Source organism: Dioscorea cayenensis, chromosome 6, assembly GCF_009730915.1.
Source record: "Dioscorea cayenensis subsp. rotundata cultivar TDr96_F1 chromosome 6, TDr96_F1_v2_PseudoChromosome.rev07_lg8_w22 25.fasta, whole genome shotgun sequence".
NCBI lineage: Eukaryota > Viridiplantae > Streptophyta > Magnoliopsida > Dioscoreales > Dioscoreaceae > Dioscorea > Dioscorea cayenensis.
Window position 1 is genome coordinate 4,960,262 of NC_052476.1, and position 26,165 is coordinate 4,986,426.

The 26,165-nt window shown below is 36.1% G+C and overlaps 1 long non-coding RNA gene and 1 pseudogene across 1 annotated transcript; both read left to right on the forward strand.

Moving 5' to 3' along the window:
* The first annotated feature begins 10,500 nt into the window (after nucleotides 1–10,500).
* On the forward strand, nucleotides 10,501–15,878 carry LOC120263903. The gene is made up of 4 exons (XR_005537167.1): nucleotides 10,501–10,717; nucleotides 11,702–11,763; nucleotides 14,726–14,790; nucleotides 15,624–15,878. It is a non-coding gene; the product is annotated as an uncharacterized LOC120263903 (long non-coding RNA).
* Nucleotides 15,879–15,977: 99 nt separating this feature from the next.
* LOC120263073 lies at nucleotides 15,978–20,835 on the forward strand (annotated as a pseudogene).
* Nucleotides 20,836–26,165: the final 5,330 nt, after the last annotated feature.

Genomic DNA, 26,165 nt, shown 5'->3' on the forward strand with positions numbered 1-26,165 from the left:
GTCGTGGCACCTGCATCTCGAGCGATTTGAGAGGAAGTGGTGCTTTTCCGTAGGGTAATCCCTAGAGACGAATTTTATTGAGCCTTTTTACTTGCTTTTTCTCAACTCACGCCTTCGCCTTTTCCATCGGGTCGCCTCCGAAGTTGTCTCTACCTGCCAAGCCTCCGAATCGCATTTCATCGCCTTTTTCCCTTTCCACCCCAGATCTCAAGGAGAAGTCCCCTCACAAGAACTAGTTGGCATTTCATCGCTTTGCAATCTAAGGTATTGAGTATGGTTTTATGTTAACTGCTCTGTTACAAAGAAAGATTTTTCGGTTTTGTTTTCAGGATCCTGCTTTTTGTCTGGAAGATACTCAGTCTCAGGGGATTTCATCGGGTTTTGTTAGTCCCTAGTGAGATTTCTCGGGTCGTGGGTTTTGTTTTGTTTTTGCATTTTCGATACGTATACACTATCGAAATAGTTTTTCGATTGTTATGATTTGTAATATTTATAATGTATATTTCCCTTTCGCTTTGATATGGTTGCAGCTTTTTACAAAGGAGGTCGACGCTAAGAAATGAGATGTTACAGCTTTAAAAATTTGTTGTCTCTGCTAGTATTCTCGCCTCTGCTTATGGGTCTCTGCTAACATTTTATATCATCGCTTAATAATCGAGTATTACCGCTTAAAACCTTATATTTCCGCTATAAACTTTTTGTCAATACTGCATGTTGAATGCGTTGTTATCTGTCGCAGTTTGTGATTACGGCGGTCAACCTAGTTAACGGGCGATGCTATTCTGACACCTGGCCAGGAGACCTTTAGTCGAATTGAAAGATAACACGACCCTCGATCAATCGGAGATTATTCAAGCGACACCGCTTTGCGCTGCTCATCGAAATCGAAGCTATATACCAAGAGAGAGCCCTTCGATTCTCTTTGCAAAGGCACGATGGTCGCATCAATAAATTCGAGGATCGGGGAAAGCCCTCACGCAGCTTTCTGACTCTCAAGATGTGGGCTCTCGCTTTTGGTCTCAAGGCATGCTGACGATCAGCAGCTGGTCTTTCGTAAAGAAGAAACCGAGTCGCGTCAAGGGCTGTGATCTATCAAAGACTCCACGAGAGACACAGAGACTCCATCAAGAGCACTCGCGCAACTTGTTCGACTGTAGGGGAGAAGAAGATAATTTTTGTCAAACTCCCTCGACGCTGCACTCATGTGGGACGCCCTCTTCCCAAATACATCACGCTCGGTTCAAATCGGATCGTTGATTACGCCGATGATCTACCACCACGGGCGGATCATTTACGACGCAGGCGACGACAAGCTACGCTGCTCATGGAGGATATTCCACAAGTACCGCCCGAGTGCAAGATAGATGCTACGGAAGAAGACCAACATGTGGTACATTAAGGGTTGCTCTGACCGCGCTTTAACGCCCGGTTTTACGAGTCGACCGGAACGGGAAGAAAGTCCGCTTCGCAAGATCCCAAGGATGCCGCTACTGCGAAAGTGATTTTACCTAAGCAAAGCGACGTGAGAAACGAGCTTTGTCATCGTCAATGGAAAAGAGGTAATAAATCATGGACAATGTTTAACATAAGTCTTTAATGTTTAAACATTTTATTTAGCTGCTTAACTTTAGTATTTACCGCTTAAAAACTTATTCATACCGGTTTAAATATTTTGTTCTCCGCTTAATTATATTCTATAACGCTTAAATATATAAACACTGCTTAAATATAGTTTTTATAGTTTAAAATGAATGATTTCACCGAAATTGTTCGGTTTTACATATGTTAGTTTCCCGAGTCGGGTTCCGGCGAATGTCAAGAAGAAATATTTGTCGAGGGCCAACCGACTGGATGGATGCCATCGCTCCCGAAACCACTGGGCTCAAGGCGTGATGAGAGAGCAGCCCTCATCGCTGCGCACCGGACGCCGCTTCTCCTACTTCCACCTGCACCACGCCAAGACGCATTCCTCGACCGGAGAAGCCCTCCCCCTACCACGGCAGATTGCAACAACCCCCTACCACGACAACGATACCCCCGATCGGGCACTCGACCATGGCAGCCCCTCCGACCATGCGTAGCCCTCACCCGGGTGACATTAGGGCGTAAGATGTCACCGCAACTCTTATCGCAGTATGCCAGATATATTGATGACCGAAGTTTCTGGGCTTGTCGCCGTGGTTGAGGCGCTGGAAGGACGTTTCACAAACCCGATCGCGCCATCCCTCGAAAAGAATCAAGCACCCGGACGAACGAGGCGTCGGAATTTTGACGACGACGACATCATCGGGAAGGTCATTCCAAGGCGGCCACATTCAAGAGACTTGCGTAAAAAGAGGAGAACAATATCGCCTCGCTCTCCACCGCCTACCGACGATGAAACAATAGCAACACCATCGGCGCCATCGATGCCGCTGTCTGAGAAAGTGACATCGACGATGATGTGGCCGTTGCCGCGCTGAGAAGGTCGCCGACTCTCTCCTCGACGAAATCCTCGACCCGATGGAACCGGCCGCCGAGATTACGGCATCAAAGATGGACACAATCCCTGAAGATCAAGAACAAGTTAAGGGTGTGTCTCCCAATGATGTCGCTGTCATGGCCACGTGCTGAGAAGATCGCTTAAATCTGCTGCTGCGCGTCGCCGACAAGATCAGCAGCGCAAGCAGGACACAATCCCACCACAACAAGAACCATGTAAGGATGTGTCTCAGGTTGATGCTCGCCGCCGTCCCCCGGATCGGGAGCTGACACAATCCCACAACAAGAACAACCATGTAAGGATGTGTCTCGCAGCTGATGCTGCCGCCATCGTCCCCCGCGATCGACACGAAAGATGTCATCAAGACCCCGACCGAGCAACGAGAGAGATGATCAAGGCCAATCAAAAATTGACTGATTTACTCAGAAAAGCTTTTTATTCAAAGAAGAAGAAATGGGTTGGCTCGAGTCGCTCTTAACAACACGAAAGGTGAGTTGATGAGGATCTTCCTCAACCCGCTTCTATGGATTCGGTAAGTGTAAAGTTTTTTTATGATATTGTTTAAAGGTTTTATTATAGTGTTTAACTATTACCTAATAGTGTTTAATATCTTTATGTTATCATTTAATTTGTCTACTTAACGTTTAATTATATATAATATCATGTAACAATTGATAATATCATTTAAATATTTATAATATGGTCTTTATTATATCTCATATCGCTTTAACCTCGAAGACCGCTCGCGTGGAAGAACGACTGTCACAGACCACACGCGACAAATTATACACGCGGCTGAGGGAAGGAGATGGTCACTGATGATGTGATGGACGCTTTTCAGATGCATAATACAAAAAGTCGCCGAGCAAAAGAGCCATATCCTTACAAGAAGCGCGCCCATCACCAGATCGCACATACTGCTTATGTCAAAGCGTGACGACGCACATCGACACAATTATGGCTATGATCGGGGATGCCGCAAAGCAACCGCATGTAAGTTCAAATTGTCATCCTCCCGATAATCATGAACGGCCACTTCCATGTCGCCGTCCTCCGACAATGATAAACAAGAATACATGTATTATTCTTCATGTCCGGGTACGATAAGGACGCTGACATGGTAAGATCTTTAATTATGTCCGATTAATATCTGTGGTATTTAAATCGGGTATTCTAATCTCGACTTGCATATCTCGACAACGGAATCTATTCGACATTTCGTGTCGATATGGAGTTCGGCGAGTCGGCGACTCAGAAAGTACCCACTGCACGGCACATAGAAACCCCACGCCAAAACAAGGAAGCATCGATCGCGACCGCCTCATGTCATGCGGTTTATCGAGCAATTACTTTGGGGTGAGAAGTTACGGCCACCGCAGATGTATCGCCTTACCCTCGAGATTAAAGGTATGTTACCCGCATACTTAAGGAGGGAGGGCGACTGGCCTCATGACAAAGGGGGTCGTCATAAGCCGGGTTAAGATTTTTGTTTTCAAGAACATGTCCTGTATATCTGAATGTCAATTTTGTTTTCGAATGTAAACTCGACATTCAATTCATTGTTTTCGTTCGAAGACATGACTTGTATATCTTAATGTAAATTTTGTTTGTTTTCAAATTGTAAAAGGTGTTAAATTCCATCTCGGGCCATTTCATTGTTTAATTTACGTTGTAATTGTGTACATTTCACTTTCATTGTTTAAATATACTATATATCGCTTAAACATCGCTTGAAATATTTCAAATTACAGTGTATCCGCTTAAAATAACAATGTCTCGCTTTAAATAATTCGTGAGAAAGAGTCATGAGTTTCCCCATCAATACACAATGTTTCCCGCATCATCGCCGGCTTATTAACAATGCCTAGTCGGCGATGCGGGCTTTCATCACAAGATCGCCGATCGCGACCGGGATCCATGGCAACCGCCGCAATGTAACTCGCGGACATCAAACGCTATGCGACTCGATCCTCTTTCGCCTAGGCCGCCCAGTCGCCTTCTCGCTCACAGCGGTCGCAAACGAAGCTCACGATTTTCGCCCTCAAGGCCTATCATCGCTTCGGTACGGGGAATATAGCTTCCTTAGTACGCCACTTTAGTAATTGTCGACGCGTGAAGTACCCGCTTAATAAATCGATGTACGCTGGTGTCTGCTCGCATTATTGCAGCTAAGCGTGTTTCGGCAAGGGATACCATAAACTTGCCACCTTCGACTACGAACAAGTTCTCGATGGCTAGATCCACGTAGTCTGTCGCGACCGGTCGATCACTCAGTAACGATCATCGACACAACGACCAACACGAAGATTTCGGCCGTCCCCTCAACAATGATCTCTACCCTGAATGTATGTCCGGGCATAAGTAGGTCTCCCATTTGTCTCGCTTGCTCACGCCGGTTACATAACATGCACATCAACTCGAACCTCGCAAATAAGGTTAAACAAAGACAATGATGGTTAAATAATTCAGTAAACATGTTTAAACATTATTGTAAATATTTAAACGAAAGTATTAATATTTAAAGACAGACAAGTGTAATTAAACAAATATTGAGAATGTTTAAAGGGTAACACTAAATGTTAAGTGTAAACCAACATTCGCAGACCTTATGGAGTCGACCATTTTTCGCCACCGGTAAACGACGAGCTTCCTTGATCCAAGCATTGAACGACTCGCGACGCTTTTGAATACATCTCGCCCCAACGATCACCTCCCGAATAGATAATTCGACCAATGTGCCATATCCGATTTATTAATCAACCGTTGATGAGCTTCGGGTGATGTGGCTGCAGCTCATTCACGCAGTATCATCGAAATCTTTAGCCGTGGATGCCCACGCAATGCGGAAGCATATAGACCAAAGACTCCTCCCTCAATGCCTTCCCAAGTCTGACATTGGCTTTCATAAAATTGGCCTCCAAATGTCAAAGACAGTATGCATGTGGCGAAGAAGGGAAGACTCTCGCAATTGCGCTCACAAAGCCCTTGGACCTGTCCGACATGAAAGTAATTATCTCATGATAATCTCCATTCTCGTATAAAGCATCGCCTAACTTAGATATGAACCAAGTCCAATTGGCATCGGGTCTCGTTGTCGACTATACCAAGGCGACGTGGAAAAACCATTGTTTCCATCTTTCCCCGTGGCACCCGATGAGTGTACCCCGATATTTTTCCAAGGAGGTGGGTACCATCGAGAAACAGTAGACGCCTCGCAAGCCTCTTGAATCCCACAATACACGCTACTGAAAGAAAAGAATGCACGCTTAAAACGATCACCGCCTCTTTTCCACGATCGCAACCTGCCGGATTTGTCTCACCACCTTATCCACATACCAAAGCAAAGCAATCGAGTCGGAGATGTCACCGCCATCGAGGACCACCCGCATGCTCTTTTCCCCAACCAAGCTCGCTGATGGTACGTGGACACCATGTTCCCGAACATGTCCTTCCGAATGTCGATGGCCTCGCATAGGGACGATCCTTGAGCTTTTCGAATCACTCGTAGCGCTAACCCATTTTTTTGGACGCTTTTCGGATGCGACGTCAACCCTATGCCACCACCGCAAGTGTGCGACGGGTTGATTGTCTTGATTCCGAAAAGTATTTTTGTTATACTCTTTTTGATGCATGAAGGCGCTTAACGACAACCATCGGCAGCGCATTCCACAGTCACCCGATGTTTTTCGTTCTTTATGAATTTGAAGTCAAAATTCTTTTTGATTGCATGATTTCGAAGTACATCCCTGAAATGTTCGACACCATCAAAACGTTGTCCAATATCCAATGACAGCACTTCAGAATGATCTGACGAGGAAGGAAGACATCCCACACCGTCAGGGTCACCATGGGGATGAACTGGAGCACTCGCAGAATCTGAATTCCTGCCAACACTTCATTATATTGAAAAGATCAATATGTTAAACGGAGAATATAATGTTTAAGTGATAATCACAATATTTAAACGTCAAATTTAAAACTTAAGCAGTTAACTAATAACGTAAACGACTAGTACAAGATGTTAACTAGTGACGGACATATTTAAATACTAATGACCCCAGACAACTAGAACAATTAAAAAAGAAGGAACTTACAATGAGTAAAACTCATTTTCATTAGGATTCGGCAATGGCACATTTTCTGTCTCGACGACAAGATCAACTACAGCACATTTGAAGATGGAGTGCACGTGACACATCCGCTGGAAGTCAACATCGCTTTTCTATTGGGCAAACCGCTTTTATATCCATCCGTGTGATGAACTTAACCTCGACAAGAGAAACTTCGAGACCCCATCGCTCACATATCTCACTAACACCAACTCCCAAGAAGTCTCGAGCCGTAGAACATTAGCACTCTTCCCTCCCCGCTGAATCTAGCAATACCACAAAAAACTCTCCATATTATATCGGCCGAAAACCAAATCGTACAAACAAAATGAAATGAAGAACAAAAATAAGCCGAAGAAGAAGAAGAAGAAGAAGAAGAAGAAGAAGAAGAAGAAGATGTAAACAACAAACAGCAGTCAGATAGGCAAACAAAAAAAGTGCATATATATATATCACTGTCGTGATGAAGACCAAAAAATGCATAGAGGTTAGACTAGACGTGATGTGATTGGGCGGTATTTTTCCCTCCATCAGAAGGGCAAAAAAGGGAAAATATATGTCACTGTCGCGATGAAGACGTATTGTCATCGCCGACATGAGTATCTCGCTTTAAACGCTCAAGCTTTTTTTATGTTTAAACAGATACATATAGTGTTTAACATAACGACTACAGGGTTTAAATAAAGTCCATATCATGTAAATAATACGTAAAACGCTTTAAATATAGTGACTTAACTGCTTAAAAATATGTTATTGTTTAAATTGAATGCTTTCACCGACATCGCGTGAAGATGGGTACCTCCCCGGGTCACCGCTTTAAACATCTTTACGTATTTTCTTAAACACCGTTGTCATTGATTAAAGAGTAACTTGAGTATTGTTTAACTTTTTCTATTCTTTACAATGACGTTCTTTTGTTTCCCACATTGTTTTTACTAGGTCTCTGCTTTAAATTTCGAAGTTCACATTCAAATAAAAACATTCGCTTTACAACATTTACAAAACATTTACAAAACATTTACAACATTTACAACGTCCTCCTCGGACTTTGGACACTCACGACTCGACCCTGATAATCTGAAAACAAGTGTCTCAGACATTCGAATGCTCACAGCGGTTGCATAACATGCGCATCAACTTGAACCTGCACAACGTACAACATTTAAAAAAAGGTTAAACAAACACATTCATGAAAACGACTATTAATCAATGTCTCATGGTCGGACTTAAGCGAAGATACTGATAGTTAAACACAGAACGTAATAGTTGTACACTAACGTAATGTTCTTAAACGGTAACAAAAAGTCTCAAGTGATAAATATCAACCCCGTCTTAAAGGATGTTTCCTGACCTCCCTCCTCTAGAGAATCCTCCGCAATCACGCAATACGTGAAAACTTTCTTTTCTTACCCAAGTCGAAAAGCTCGCTTAATTGCTTGCCCGTCATCCACCGCTGGAGAATCCTCTGCATTCAGGCAATTATGCGAGCATTTTCGCTTTCAGGCAGAAAAAGATAGTTTAACTTGTTGCGTGATTACGGTACCGATCGATTCTCAAGATAACGAAGGAGGTTCACGAAACATCCTTTCAGATAGAGTGGTTGTCCATGGGAAGAGGAGGAAGAGGAGGAGGAGGATGATGAGGACGACGACGAGTGGTTGTCCATGGGAAGGGTTCTTCCTGGTTATTTATGGTGTGAAGTCCACAAGCGGTCGACTCTTCATATCCGAGAAAAAATTAAACGCACAGATGGACCCGACATCGATCGACTACAACGAACGGGTGTTCGGATATTTAGTATAGAGTCGCGTGCATAAGAATTAATGCCGTCATTAATTCTTATGCACGGGATACCATAACCTTGCCACCTGCCACGTGCCACCTGCCAACAATTCAGATCAAACGAAAAAGATCACCGTTTTACGCAGAGACTTTGAGAATTTAAACGTTAATATGAAAAGTTATACATGTAAAGATAATGTTAAACGGAGATGACAAGTATTAAACGGATATGACAATTATTAAACATATTAGTAATATATTTAAACGGATAATAGCAAATAGTTAAACATTATTTAAAATATACAAATAGATAACCATAAACGAGAAGAACTTTACAACGAAATGAACTCGTTTTCAAACGGAGACGACAATGGCACATGCTCTGCCTCGACAATAAAATCGACTACAGCTCATTTGAAGATGAAGTGCACTTGACCAATCCGATGGAAATCAACTTCATTTTCTGTTGGAGAAACCGATTTATATATTTCGGGTATGATAAACTTCACCCAGACCAAACTGATAGCAACGAAGAGATTCTCACCGTATTACGAAACCGGCAGAACTGAAGTCGAACAACTCAACTGAGGAGAAATGAGGAGAACAACAAGATGTAATGCAACTCCTAGGCATTGTCTATCAGAAACCAAGCAGGAAGCCCTTGAAAAGGTTGAACATGATGTGATTTGGCGCTTTCCTTTCCCACCATTTTCAAGGCCAAAAATGGGATTTCACAACATGAACCCATTTGAATTGAACGAGTAGGGGGTAAAAGGGAAGTTAAACACTAACGGAAGGGCTGTCCGGGGTGTGTAAAAGTAGGAGGGGGTTTTTGGGAAGTTTGGAAAAATTACGATGGGTGAACAGTAATTTTCCCATCAAAATATAACAAATGTCGATTAGAGAAGGCTTTATTAGACAAATTTAATAAAACAATAATAAATAATATAATATACAAATAATAAAAACAAAAAATCATATATATGTGTGGAAAACAATAAAAAAAATTTTAAAAAAAGGCACAATAAATTTATTTATTTATTTTATTATTTCAAAACTAAAATACAAAAATTCATGTCTATATCCACACATATGAAAAATAATTGGAAAATAATGAACAAAATCCAACAATAAAAATAAAAAATCATATTTTATTAGATGTATGGATATTGCACATATAGTTTATTATTAGACGTTTTGTTGTGTGTTTGGGCACATCTATAACAGTTTATTATTGGTCATTTTATTGCGTGATTGGGGCACATCAAACCATATAGAAAATGATTGATATAAGAGTTAAAATCTTTTGCTTGTGGGTAGATAAGAGGAGAAACCAACAAAGGGAACACCTAAGCCACGTTCATATTATTGAATTTGATAAGCAAATAGGAGATTCAAATCTTCACAAAAAATATAGGTCACATACAAGTAAAATCGTAAACAAACACTAAAAAAAAATTGGTCTATAATAACTAATTTCTATAGAGACTACTTCGAATTGCTTGTTATCCATTATTTATTAAAATAAAAATTATTATTAACAAATTTTTTTATCTCTACTTATGAGATACTTTGACCCATTTATGTCATGGTAGGTATTAATTTTAAAAAATAATATTTAGTGATAGAAAATAATTTTCGCTGCTTTTTATCCTTTATTAAAATAAAAATTATCAATGGCAAAATTTTTTGACCACGATATGGTTGTTTTAAAATAATTATTATAGACAAGATTGGCTTTCAATTACTAAATTTCAATTTTTTTAAAAAAATAGTAGTACATTGCATTAAAAAAATTCAACTAATGAAATTATTACAAAAACATTTTTTCAAAATTTTTAATATAATGTAAAAACCTTTTAATATAATATGAAATTATATTATAATATAATTATTTTAAAAAGATGGTTTTATGTTAACATAATTATTTTATTGTTATGATCAACTTGTGAAAAAAAATTAAAAAAATAAATGAATTAACAAAAAGTAATGGTTAAATAAAAGTTTTAAGGAGGCTATTTAAAAAGATGATTTTATTTAATTTTAAAGATAATGAAATTATTATGAAATCCACCCTATAGAACTTTTACTTATGTTTTAACTATGCATTTGTAAGTTCATCTTCAATGGCTCAAAGCTTTTTCACTACCTTTGCTCAAGCCCCTTTCATCGTGATCTCTCCAACATCTCTGACATCTCTGACACTATAGTTCCTCTTCTTCAAGCCCTTTGTGAGCTCCGTGAGCTCTTGGGAGACACCTTCCCATTGTTCTTCTCTATTCCTTGTTGTCGAGTTGGTTTACCATTATTCTTTGGCTTCAAAGTCAATTTCTACTGGGAATTGGTAAGATGATGGATTCCTAACTTTTAGCCTTCTTTTTGTGCTGTATTTTTGAGATTTTATTGTTGTTTATTTATTTATTTATTGCCATTGATCGTGTAGATCTAGCATGGATGAAGGCTTTTGGTCTCCAATTAAATGATAAAAATACAGTAGTTGATTCATTTTGGGAGTATTTGTCTTTCATTTTTAGTGTGCATTCATGACTATTGAAGGAGATGATTGTTTGAATAATGGATTTCAGTGCTATAACAGTTGATTCCATCACTTTTTTAGATTAGGCATAGCGCTAGTGAAAGATTGTTGGTTTGGTATGCTTTTTTTTAAAAATAAAAATAAAAAATAAAAAGGGTTTGGAGGCATGGATGGTGTTTGGTTTTTTGATGGGAATTTTTTGGTTTCAATGGTTGTGATTTCATGGATGAATGCATTCTGAGGTGAATTTATTGATTTTATGGGGAGTCCATTGAGGGATTTGGTATTGTGTTTCCATTTTTTTACTTCCTTTTTTGTCATGGAATATTGGTTTTTTTATGTGGTTTGAACAGCAAAGGATGGGTTTTTTTCTTTATATAAATTTTGGAAAGATTAATGGTTGGAATTTGTGTTTTGAGCTTCTTATTTGCTTGGAAGGTCATCTTTTGATGCATATCTATGTGCTCGTCTTCATGATTATGTTGGTGGAGTATTTGATAAACTACTTCACACAGTAATTATTCCACTTCTCATTATCTTCTTCCTGGAGCTTTCATGTGATTACTCTGAGTGACATAATGATTCAGGACAAAGAAATTCACTTCTTCATGTATCTATATTGGTACTTCTACCTATTCAACTTCTCATGATTCATACTGTCATCTATTTAGCATTCATGTTCTACATTCTTGTTAATGCTAATGTTTGAGGTTTTAAATTAAACACACGCACCACAAAATGCATCATATTAAGTGTTCTAACATATTTTTAACTACATTTGATGAATGACAGTTCTAAAGGAGCCAAAAGAATAGAGTTAAAAATCGATGACTAGCTTGACTTCATCATAGAATGTGAGTTTATAAGTTCATTCATTCTTCGAAATTAAGCAACGAATCCTGCTATGTTTATACATTTATGTTAAATTGGCATGCTGTGCATTTTGCTCATGCATTAATGTTTTTATGATCATTAACCTATTGTTCTCGATATCTATCTCCTGCTTGTTTTGTGCTGTAGATCTGGCTGATAGAATCCAATCTCACAATGATTTATGTTTTTTTTTTTTTGCTTTTTCTCCCCTACCACCTCCTCCCTTTGCCAATCACCTTCAATATACTTTTGCATTAATTTCTTCAAGCACATGTGAGTTGTTGGACTCAGTATTGTCAAGATTTGTCATTTTTGCCTATTATTTTAGTATCATGTGAATGTAAAACTGGTTATTTAATTCTATCCATGAAGATTGATTTATAAATGTACAATAAGAGGGAATAAAATACATTTATGAGATTAATTTTTTTGAACTTGATTGGATATTTTTTTTTATAAAAATTCCTAATGCTTTTTCAAGATCAGGTGCTAATCATGCTATCATTGATTTACTAAATGCTTTGAGATCTATTGGAACTTTAGTTTTGGTTGGTAGCTATGATTTCCTCCTCCCTGATTTTGCTCTAATGCCTTAAATTGGTCGTAGTTTCTTACGGATCACCAGGCTTGGATGATTTTTGATTCCCAACATGCTTTAGAATTAATTTGAAAAAAAAATTGAAGTGTTAAATGTTTTATTGGAAAGGAAATTTGTAGATTAGGTTTTGTGAATTTGAAAATGTCTTGTACTGAAGTCACGAACTAAATTTTGAAAGAGTTATGACATATGGCTATTTTATTAAATTCTAGAGTGCAGTTTTACAAGGATTTTTTTTTTATTCTTTAGATATTATTATTATTTTTTAATTTTAGTCACATGAAGAGTAGGATGGTGGCTCTTTGATTTCACACTAATTAGCAGTATCTGTTGATCTTAATACAAGAGAATCCAGTTAGAATTCCTAGCATGGTTTAGAGTTAATATGAAGAGGCAAAAATATGAGTTTTATGAAAGAAAACTATGACATTAAGTTTTTGTTAATTCAAGAATGTTTTATTAGGGAATCAAGAGCTAAATTTAGAGATTTCTAACAGCTAGCTCTTCTATTCAATGTTGTCTAGTGTGGAGCCATATAAGCATTTTGATTTTGATAGCCCTGTGAAGAGTAGGTTGGTGCTTTCTTATTTTCACACACTATTTCTTGAAACTTCTTGGATTCACACTATTTATCTGTATACCTGCAGATCTTGCTATAAGAGCATCCAGTTAGAATTCATAGTATGGAATATAATTAGTATCAAATATATATATATATATATATATATGTATATTAAGGAAAAGATACCATGACATTTTTGTCCAAGAATGTCCTCCTGTGAAATCACGAGTTAAATTTAGAAAGAGTTCTGACACTTGACTATTCTGTTCAATTTCAAGATTTCAGTCATAGAAGTGTCACTATTTTGTTAGCCCCATGAAGAATTGGTTGTTTGTTTCTTGGTTTCACACTAACTAGCAGCAAGAGCATCCAGTTAGATTTCCCAATATTGCATAGAATTAATATGAAGAAGTTGAAATTCTGGATAACTTTTAGGAAAAGAAACCATATTATTGTTTTTATGTGAATAAAAAATGTTCAATTATGACATTAGGAGCTAAATTTAGAAAGAGTTCTAATAACTGGCTATTTTATTCAATGTCTGGAATGCAGACATAAACACATTTTTTATTTTGTTAGACTCATGAAGAATATGTTGGTGGTTTTTTGATTTCACACTGTTTAGCACTATCTACAGATCTTGGTGCCAGAGCATCTGTCATTGAAATCTATTAGGTGCTATCTTTGTGAAATCATTTGTTACTTGGAATCTAAAATGTCTGTTTCATTTGAAGTTCTTCAATGATATGCTATCTCAAATTTAATGCAACCTTTAAGATGAGATATGAAGGAGAATAAGCTGTTGCGGACCTTATTTATCTTTAGCCTTTATTTTTCTAATAGTATTTTCCACAAATTCACTTGGCACTCTTTTGTGCAGGTACATATAGTTGTCCAATATGTTCCTTAAGAAAAGTAGAAACCCATCTTTAAATTTAGTGCATTCTCAATTTATACATATTCATTACACAATTGATGTTCATATTCAATTGTGCTTTCCTTTTCTCTTTCTTCTACTTTAGTCCTGCTCCTCAATCGTAGTAACAGAAATTGAGTTGGAGGATTTTGGCAATAGCTTTATGCATTACTAATTAACAAATAATTGTTACAACTTTAATCACCATCAGAGATTAATTGATCCAAGTGGCTACCTTCACCTGAAATGCTACGAAATCTCCCCATGCTTTTGAAAATTATTAAATAGAATGCAATTGAATCCATCCTTAATTACAGAAACCTTTCATCATGTTTGTGTTTCTCCCATACTAGCAAATCAAAATGAATATGCTTGCTTACATGGACTTCTATGTAACCTTAAATCATATATAGATATGTATAGATATGTATATATATACTTATTCCTTAAATCAAAATGATTTAAGGTTACAATCAGGAATACTTATTAGTACCACACATATATAGATATGTATATACATATACTTATTCCTGACCACACATATATAGATATGTATATATATATTAGAGGAAAAGTTGAAGCTAGCTACTACCACTAATTTATCATATTATTGGTACTTATTAGTACCAATATATAAAATATATATATATATATATATATAAGCCATCTTGGTTGGACTCATTGATTAGCGCCATAATTGGAAACCTCAAGCTGTCCATTACTAATATTCACATTGGATATTAAGACCTTGAGAAGTAAAAATTCTACTTTTTTTCATAATTGATCATAGTTGAAGTCTTGTGACCTTTCTGTGGTAATCTTGACCAGCCTTTCCTATGGGAGTAACACATTTAAGGCTTTTTATAGTGACAGTTGATGATCTTGGCAAGGAAACATTTGCCATTGGGGGTGCTTTGGACAAGAGTTGGAAGGTACAAAATTTTCTCTTGCTCATCTTATAGCATTAGCTATATATATGCTACGTGCCTTTTGATAGGGGTGTTTTATATCTGATCGTCCGAGCTGCCTCTGTAGGTTGAACCATGGGTACCATTACTGTAGGTGGGCTAGAGCCCCAATGCCACCATCAAAACAAAATTAAACATGTAGTTGTAGTCCAGAACATCTCCAACATGATTTTTACATTTAAAGGCCAAACAAGTAAAATCTATGGTTCAATGTCCCACATAAACCATGTTTTGCAAAATAAATCACATTTGACGGATGAATTAGATGGAATTCTTAGCTTAATTCATGTCTACCAATCAACCTTCGAACCCTTGCTCTTTCACTAGTAGTTTAGTTCATGAGATAGCTACTCAAAGTAACTTTCTTGTGAAATTTTTTATTTTTTTATTTTTTCAAATTGCATCTAAGTAATTTATGCGGGTATGCTAAGATTATTACTTTTCTCTCTTTATTATCAATTATTATTGTTATTTGTTTACATATATATACTTTGGTTTATGAGCAACAAATTATTATTATTTTTTACCAGCATGTGGGAGTGTAGTTCCTACTAACTATTGATGAGCAACTCTAAATACTAGATGCAATGAAGTAAAACTAACAGTTGGATGACTTAAAAATTGTTTGCCAATATTTAGACTTGCTCATCTAAATACTAGAATACATCCAACTGTTAGTTTTACTTCATTGCATAATGATTTAACAGAGCCAATGACATTGTATGTTTTATTTACTTATGGTACAGTTAGCGGTTAAGGTCAGAATTTTCTAACTTCCTATTTTTATTCCAAATTAGGTGATCAAAAATAGCGAATGTTCACATGATCCACGCAAAGTATTCATGTTAGAGGATAAAAATGATAATCTATTGGAGTGCATTGTTTTTAAGATTAAAGTTATTCGTGCATTCGTGTGGCACCAAATGTAATTATTCTCTTTTTTCTTTCTTTTCTCAAGTTTTGCACATTATCTTTTGGCTTGTGTTCAATATCTCTTTCCTTTAATTACATTGTTACTTGGATAGATTGATTTGTATGAAAAAGAAAAGAGTATACCTAGTGTTTATGTTTTCTTTCGTTTAGCTTTCTCCCCTATTTTAAATGGCTAAGTTGTTTTGGTAATAGATGGGTTACACAACCCTATATCTTTAATGACATTAGATTCTGAATCTTCACCATCTACTGGGAAAACTAGTTTGACACTTCTTGATCTTTATTTTGGGCGCGTGGCTACGTCAGCTGGGTTATGCTTGGGAGAAAATTTTGCTAGCACAAATTTACAAATAGTAGGCTTTCACGTTCTTTCAAATAGTATTTTAATGTATGTTCTTTACGATAAATGCTATCAATTTTGTTTACTGCAGCGATGGGCGGTGGACATGAATAGTTTTGCTTGTGAGAGTCTGAAATTAAATCATCCACATACTGAGGTAGTTTATGGATATTGTGGATGTCACACACACCCCTTTTACTGACGTAAATGTGGCACCCATCAGTTAAAATTCATTTTAACTAGAAAACTGACACATCTGAAAAACCAAATCAGGCTTACAGAACATGATTAACAACCTTTAAACAAACTACCGGTTCAAATTCATGAATATAACAAACATAACTAATCCAACTTGCGGGTACTACCGCTACAAGATCACGACACCATCACATAGAAAGAAAAGGGACCCACTATAACCCTGCACTCAACCCTGACTGGCTCTATACTCGCATAAGCAATCTAGTAGGGTTCTGCTCCTGCAACTGTAACACATTTCAGTTGGTTGATAGTGGCTTAATAATTTCAAATAATAAAATATAGCGTATATCAAGTATATAAAGATCAATTTCTTAAATAATTTCCAAACTTTCCCAAATATTAGAGTTTTGGCAAAATACAACTTTAAAGAGCTTTTAAAACATAACTTTATCATAAATCATCATCAAATAAATTTTCCAAGGAAATACAATTTTTGTGAGAGACTACTTTCCTTAGAACCACAACTGGACTTCGGCCCCTCATCATAATCCAAAATAATAGATAAAGTAAAACCCACCCTCAATCATCGGCATAAAAACACTCCCCGACTTAGCCGCCATCACGACTAGATTGAGAGCCGCCAAGGTTTTCATAACCTTGACGTTGGCCATTGCGATCCCCGTACGTTGACCCGGGTTTCTCACATAAAAGACCCCCCTCCGGTCAATGGCTCCGCGCACCTCTTGACCAGAGTAAACTCAGAGTTAACAACGCACTGCAGTGTCGGACTAAAGTCCTTAGTCACCTTCAAAAGCCAATGCAACAATGGAATTCTTTCCAATTCCCAACTCGAGGAAATCATCACATACATGTCCAAATCCAGGACACCATTCTTATACCAGGAATGCAAATCAAATCCACAAGCATTGACAGTAAAACATTTTAATACGCCCACATGGTTTTCACAAATCAATCAAAGTCAAAGCATACGTAACCATTAACATAAATGCATTAAATGAATAATTAATTCATTTATACATGTATTTTTCACAGTTGAAACCACGTATAATTATACAAAGCCGGATGTAACAATATGATTGTCATGGCACAACAACGACAAATAAATATAAGTATCCTTTAACATTATACATAATTAAACATAATAGATTGAAATAATTGAACAATTATTTCCAAAATACTAGCTATTAAATAATTATTTTAAAATAGTAACAATTAACCAATAATCCAAAATAATAGCCATTACCAACTCATCTGGTCTCAATTGGGTTTCCCGCTAGACCTGGAATTTCCTCCTAAGCCTAAACAAAACCTAATAGGAGAACGGGAAAAATAAATAAATACAATAAACTAAGGACATAACTGAACTGTACCCAAAAGAAAATACAAGAAACAAGTAACTGACTCTCTAACTAAGCCCACTCACTCCAATCGGTTCAAACCCAATCTTGCACAATCAAACTAGTCTCCAATTGCACTTAAACCAACTCAATTTGGCCTAAACCTTCTTGAACCAACTTGAACCAACCTCAATTTCACTGAACCATGTTCAATTTAACCAACCAGCCTTGAACCAATTCCAATTGTTATACAAAATCTCTTGAACCAGCTTGGTTCAACTGAACCTAATTCTCCTTAAATTGGTTCACCACAAAGTCATTAGCCCAAAATCTGAACCAAGCCCAAATCAACCTCAACCAACTTAACCAGAATTCAACCCAACTCAATTGCACATTAAGTCCAAATCAAATTAATTCTTACTTGGTTGCACCAAACCAATTCTTTACTCTCATTCAAACCGAAATGAACCTAACCTACTACAACTTGGCTAGCCAAATCCAAGTCCAATCCAATTAAATGAACTTGACTAATTTAAATCAAACCCACTTCCCTTGATTTGATCAAGCCCAACTCAACCAAATCAATTAAACTCAACCAACTCTATTCCAACCATCATCATCATCACCATCTTAATCATCATCATCATCAACTTAATTAACCAAAACAAACCCTAAGTTCCGGTTGCTACAATAATCTACGGTAAACCCGGAATTCATCCTCTATTCCAAGCAAAATCTATCTCAAATACAAAGATTTTTCCTAAAGCAACTTGAAGCATTCATCATCTACAACAGTCAACCATGTTTTACCACTCAAATCCAAACCCAAATCTCACAAAACACATGCTAAAATTCTAGCATGGTTGCTCAAGCTTTTAACCAACCATCATGCTTTAATTCAACCAAGAAGACTCTTACCAAGCAAGGTCATCCCTCTGTGAGCTATATCTGATGATTTCCAAATCATCCACCTCAAAACCTCCCATTTTCTTTTCTTTTTCTCTTTTTTTTTCTCATTTCTTTCACCGGTTTAGAAGCCCCTTGATGAAGATGAAGAAGAAGAAAGCTTCATCTTATCCAAAACCTTCTTATCTCTTTCACTTACTTTCTGCCAAAATTCACTGTCAGTCCCTTAAAAAATTCCATACAAAAAGGTCCCTGAAAAGTCACCAATGGTCCCTGAATCATGAAATAGTATTTCCAAAAGGCCCCTGCAAGCTTACCTTTCAGTCCTTGGTTTCCGGAAAGACTTCAGATCACACTTTTTTATTACTTGTGAACCCAAAATTTCTATAAACTTTCACACTTAGGTCCTTGAAGCTTTCCACTTGGGTTTCTCAACAAACCTACTCTGTAGGAAAATCTTACTACAATTATGATAATACCCTGAATATAATTTCTTACAGGTATCCAAAGAATCTGGGTATTACAGTGGAGTTTTTGAAACCCAAACATATCCTTATGGAAAATGTGGTTGACTTATTAAAGTTTGCTCAGCGGAGTTTTCTTCGAAGATATGCTATAAGTCGATTGGTTTCAATGAATTACCTGGCAAGGATAAGACTTATGGTCGCTGGATGTCATGGCCTTCCGCAATTCCGAATGCGGGTCTTTTTGTGCTGCGCCCTTCCTATGGAGGTCTACATTTAATATTTTGTGTTGCTTAACTTCAAATTTACTTATTTTTGGATTTTGTATTTAAATAATTCTTTTTGAATGTAGACGTTGCCACAATTTCCTTACCCCACTCATGATGTTGTTATATGTGGGGGTGCCCTAACGAGTTTGAGGTTTCATATAATATATATTTTCTTAAAAAACTTTTGTATCTATTTTAACCCCATTTAATGATGGTGATTTATTCCTCAGTCAAACATTATTGCATATGATGAATCTCATAGGCCGACTCTCAAAACGGCTTTTTCATTGGGAGATACCATTCGTGATCTTCAACCAATTGGGTTTGTTATGAAAATGTTGGGTTTTTTTTAAAAATAAATTAAATTTTCTTGCAGTTGTTATCATGGTATTATGTTTGTTTTATATTTGTTGTTTTTGTTTTAGATTAACAATACTAAGAAGAGATGCCTTATGGCTAATCACCCATAACAAATTTTCAGCGGATGATAAGATTGACGAGGGACGGTATGATCTAAACTAATTGTCTACTTCAATGAGGTCTACTTTTATTATGTGTTGGGCTTTGGTTGTCCTTTCGGTCGTTCTTACAAATTATTATCCCTATGGATTTAGGTCCCTTTTGCTTGAGATATCTTTCCAACAGTAGTTATTTGTCCTTTGTTGTCGTTGATCCATGTTGTGTAGAACCACTTGCATAAAATATTTTTTGTACTTATGTTCATGGATTCTTGTAATCTTATAACATATGGTCTCATTGAATTTTATCTTTACAGAATTAACTGGTTCCCTCCTAATCGGAGTAAAATCATCCAAGAAGGCTTTCCTCTTTGATCATCGACCATTGGAACTTAATGATGATGATTATCAGTGTGTTTGTGCAATCCCCAAGCGGAAGATAATCAGTACTATTATAACATGTAGCTCGTTTAAAATTCTCTTCTTGCTTGGCTCATCTATGTTTATGTGGAGCTTTCAGGGAGTGAACTTTAGGGACATTACAGGTGTCATAGTAGTGAAGATAATGTTATTGAATGGGATCTAGAAATTCCTCGAGTGTATTTACCATTAGGAAAACCACTGGTAATCTCATTGTTATCTTTCGTGCCCCTTTCATTTATTTAACCAACATTAATCCTGTTTTTGCTCTTATAGGTTCCTGATTATTGCATTTCTTTCATCAAAGGGAAATCAGCCAAGTAGGCTACTCCACATTTATTATTTTTATGGTTAATGTCTTAAACTTCCATTCTTGTTACTATTGATTTCAGGCCTTTTGATAGGTTATGGTGGGATGAAACTGTTACGACTGTTGTTACTAAGGTCGAGCCACACAATCATGTTCTTGATATCTTGTTGAACACCTACTGATATTCCTTAATATGTCTCATTAATCATTATGTCTCTTGCTGAAGGTTCACATTCTATTGTAAGGTAATTTTGCATCCAAAACAAGATCGAGTTGTTTCCAGGCCTGAAAATGCAAGGCTTCAAGGCTTCCTTGATTATGATCAACTTCATGGTCCGATAAAAGAATGGTGACTTTTGTATTTTCTCAATAAAAAAATTTAACTCCTCAGTGAACTTTTTAAAATTATTTTAATATATTTGACCAAAATTAGATAAACTTCCATCATTGTTATCATATCATGTTAATGTTGCATAAGCCAAATGATGGTGTTTCCTATTCTAAAATGTAGGTACTATCACTGGGATAAGGAAATGAGGGAGACCTTGTGAGGTGCTTGTGCATGAATCTTGGCAGATTAGCAAAGGGTATTAGAGGTGGAACCTTTGTAGAGATTAAATACCAAGAAAATCTTGACAATTCTAGGGCATCAATCATCAGAATATTGAAACACATGTTGCTTAGGGCTTGACATTGATTTTCTAGAAAGCTATTTTTGACACAACCCAACTACTTATTTTAGCAGGTTTTCAGCCGAATATGTTATAGATCAGGTCAGGTCATATAAACCAAAACTAAAAGACAACTAGGCAATCAATGCTCAATAAAGATCCTTGCCAAAATTGATTTATTGATGAGGATGCCCCAAGGGGGATTTTCATAGGGGGGCAATTGTGTCCTTAGGCATTAGATCTTGTGCATATAAATTAAAAAAAATCAAAGGGGAAACAGTTGCATGATTCATGAATTAACCTTTCAAATATTAATGAAGCAAATTATAGCAATGCATTCATATCATGGAACACAAAGCATAGCAATCTATCTCATTCTAGAATATTCATCCATCACCAACAAATAAAATAAATAGAAAAGCAGTTTTCTTTTGTCTATAAAATAAACTAGAGTGCATTCCAAAAAAGGTTCAAGCATATTACAAATAAAATAAAGAAAATATGATTGGATTAGAATTCAATCAATGAAAACATAAATTACTTAATGGCATTAGCAAAAACAAATAAAAAAAATGAGACAAAAAATGGTTACCTTTCAACAATTAATGCAACCAGATTCCACAACATAAATTAAGGAAAATGACTTACATATTATCAAGGCCAATAAACTAAGCTTTTACCAATGAAGCTGTAAGCCGGTACAACGCAAAAGAATAGGTTTAACTGCATCCATTCATTGATGATATTGGAACTTAAACCCCAAAATTTGTGCAGCATGTGACTGCTCAAATTCAAAAACGTGAAAAATACATAAAAGCAAAGAAAGAATGAGAATAGCATTACATGCTATCTTGATAAACATTAATCAATAAAAAAATATACACCTTGTGAAAAATAGGTATTAGGTTAGAATATATATTATTGTCTGGAAACACTTCAAAGCATTTCAAAACCTAAGAAATTCAAGAAAACAACATCTTATTATCAGTTTAACCATTAAAACGAATAAAATCAATTACATTTTAGACATGAAAATTTAATACATGTTACAAATAAAATCAACCTCATATTGGAAGGATAATATCTAAGAGAACTTAAAATGAATGCCAAGCAAAATGTTCATTTTACTTTCATTTGGATTATGCCCTAACCTAAAATGTGAGGAATCATAACAAAAGTAGCTAGAAATTCCATTCAAAGATCAAGTTGTATAGCAGTGAAGATAATGAAACAAAAAAGCAAACTTATTACCTCTTCTCATGATCCTATACAGTTATGTGCATTACTCTCACCACAGAACATTTAAAATTCCAAATCATCACTTGATGCAAGTCTTCAAGGTAGAACATACTCACACTTGCAAACAACAACGCCACTCAATTAAACATTCATTGATAGAATGATAACATACAATATGATTCAGAAAAAACATAACAAGATTATAGGAAATTAAAAACACACAGAGGATCCAGGTGTATGCAACCCGGAGATCTCTAGTTCTAGAATTGAGAACAAGGAAAAGTAGAAGAGGACAAGAAGAAGATGAGAATTTTTCACTTCAAATGCTATTCTTCCACAAAAATTGAGCTGTTCTTATAGCCTTTGTTTGATTCCTGTCTAAAAAAGGTGCCCTGACGAAAGTGCCCTTGAAACCCAAGTCTAATAGCAATAACCATCGGGGGCAACTAATGTACTTTCCCCTGCTGCCTTCCACTACAAGAAAATTGCTGTTTAGAAACAGCATTTTCCGTTTCTAATCCGTTCCTAAAGTGAATTAGCAACGGATTAGAAACGGAATTTATCTGTTTTGAATTCCCTTGTTTCTAATTTGAATAGAAACGGGAAAATATTCCGTTTCTAAATTTAGAAACGGATTGGAAACGGAAAGCATTATATTTCTAATTTTTGAAAAATTAAAACGGAATAAGATGTGTTGCTAATCCGTTCTAAGTTACAAAAATAGAAACGGATTCCAAACGGAATATTTTCTGTTTTATTTTTGTTCCCCTATTAGAAACAATAGCTTTTTTGTTCCTAATCCGTTCCTAAAGTTTTTTTAAAATTAAAAAACAATATTCAAACAAATAAATCCGTTTTTAATCCGTTTCTAACATTTAAGTCAATAAAATAAAATAAAATTTATATCCCTATTTTTTTTAAAACCTGCTTCATAAATTTTTAACCTATAACACCAACAAATAAGATAAACTCATCAATTCATACAAAAAGAAATATTTAAGTATATATGTTCAACACAAAATAATAAGTATACGACAAATACAACTATAAGCCAACATCATGATCGTCAGTAACTGGTTGTGAGTCCTGTGTGGTAAACTGCGACTGCTGAAGAATCCTCCTCTCAAAACTCATCATCATGTCCTTCATTTGACGCATCATCTCCGCACGATGTTGGTTCCTCTCCTCTTGCATTTCAAGCAAACTTTGTTGAAGCTCCTTATTATTATCTTGTACTTGGCCAAGCGTTTGTTGAAGCCTCTCCTCACGATCTTGGACTTGGTCAAGTGTTTGTTGAAGCCTCTCCTCACGATCTTGGACTTGACTAAGAGTTTGACGCAAATCTCTAATTTCAGCATGTAGTGCCTCAGATGATGAACCTGTGGACAAACTCGAAGATGAATGTGCCTCAGATGATGAACCTGTGGACAAATCTCTCCGAAATGCTATTGGGAGTAATCTCTGCATAAAGACATGACATTGATGGCTTTTCATACCAAAAAGCTTTAGCTTTCGCATATCAACACATCGGCCTATATTCGACACATATCCATCCGGGAATTTAAGATTGCGAAGCCATTCACAAAGCACAATTTTTTATTGCCTATCAATAGTATATAAAAACAATTTTTTTCTTTATTAATTTAATAATAATTATTATTAATAGTATATATATTTTTTTAAAGTACCTGAGTGTTCAGCACCTGTAGTAGTAGGCCAAGTTATCTATGCACATCTATATCACAACTTTTTGTAGGTGTGAAAAAACTTTTTGCAACCTTGAAATTAGGGTTCAAGCAAACAATCATGGATGATTCTATAATGATATCAACATTGACTTTTAAGACAAGCTAATATATATATATATATATATCTTAAAAGCATAAGATAGGTGCAATAGTCTAAACTATATATACTATATACTATCCATATATATTAGCATGGCATGCTAATATATACACGCAATTGTTGCATGTTCAACCCCACCTTCAATTATGACAAGCGACTAAGGTTTTGTATTGTATCCAATTTTAGGTCACCAACCTAAACTGACATACATTAAATATGGCTTTATTTTTTTGACTTACTTTCATAACATAATCGATCTATTTGGTGTTAAATGTTGCATCAATTTACTTTTTGTTTTGCAATAGCCCAAATCAAGGGTGCAAGTAAAGCAATGAAAACAACATCCACTTTTTTGTGTAGTCAAAAATGTGCACATTAGGATGAAATCAGTGCACTTTCGAGCATTCTTGTTGACACAGGCAAAAACAAATAAAATTTTGTATCAAAATTACGGATGGAAGATAGGTTTCTACAATCATAAGAATTAAAAACTAAGCATTTGAATCCTCTGTTTATACAAGACCATAAAGCTTCAGATGAAACTTTGATTTCCTTCAAAATTTCTCAGAATCTTTCAATTTCATGACTTGTGCGGCAATTCTCAATTTCTCCATTGAAGAAAGATAACATTTGCCACTTATAATGATGTAAACTCAAGTGAAAAAAAATCATAAAAGGAATGTAATGCTCACCTATAAAGTTGCTCTAACAGCACTATCAATGCAATTTGGTGATTCAAAACCATGGAAGATAATCCAATAGTTACGTCGGCACGCTCACGAACTCGAGGACCATGACCATATGGACCGCCAATGCAAAATGCAAGCCTTGCTGATCCCTACAAACCTATTGTACCTATGAATTAAAAGAAACATTATAATATAAAATACTATATACCAGTTATTGAATAAAGGAGTTATTGTTCACCAAAGCATGTGGCAACTTGGATGTGAAACCAAATAATGAAATAGAATGATGCTTACATATCTTGGCATTTAAAGACTACTACTTACAGCTTTTCCATTATACGCTAACAGCTCATCCCATTGAGAGCGATCTACCTGTTGATAAGAATTCGAAGATAAGCTTTCATGCGTAAGGCTCCAAAATTTAGCTCCTAACATGTTAATCAGTGATAGGGATTTTTGTAAATTTTTTAAATTAATTATAAAGACAAAAGGATATGATTCTATGCAGGATAGAGAAAAATTTTTTTCTTATCCGAATGATAGATAAGACCTTGATTGCTGATGATTCATACCTACTTAACTCCAGTGATGTGTTCTTTCAAAATTCATAGGATACATCAATTAGCAATAACAAAATATAGACCTAAGATTGTTACATTTAAACAACTCCATAATTGATTTCTATTTTACCTTTGCATAAGTTTCCTCTAGCATGACATTATAACTATAACCAATATAAACTCTAACAATGAATCAGTTGTCCTGTAAAGTTCCATTCTTGCTCCTTGCTACTACAGAGCATATTGGATATGACCCTCCACTAGCAGTCATGAAAAGGCCACCAACATATTCCAGCAAAGGAAAAAAAAGCACATTTATGAAGCTGAAAAAGTGACATAAGCATATTGCTTCTCTATCAATAAAGCCCTAAAGCAGAACAAACTAAGCACCTGACTCCAGAATTCTTGCTATAAACTAATGCAAGAAAACATACATCATGAAAGTTGAACACGGCAACATTCTAAAGACCCTCTTAGAAAATTAGTAGACAAATTGTTAAATAATCCACGGGCAATGATGTGTATAATTGTATCATTCAAACAAAGGACCTTAGAAAAAAAAAGGAAAGTTACAGCTTAGTGCTCTAATCTAAAACCATGATAACACTCCATTAAAGATTCTACATAAAGATATTCACTTGTAGAACTAAAACAACTTCCGGAATCCAAACACCTA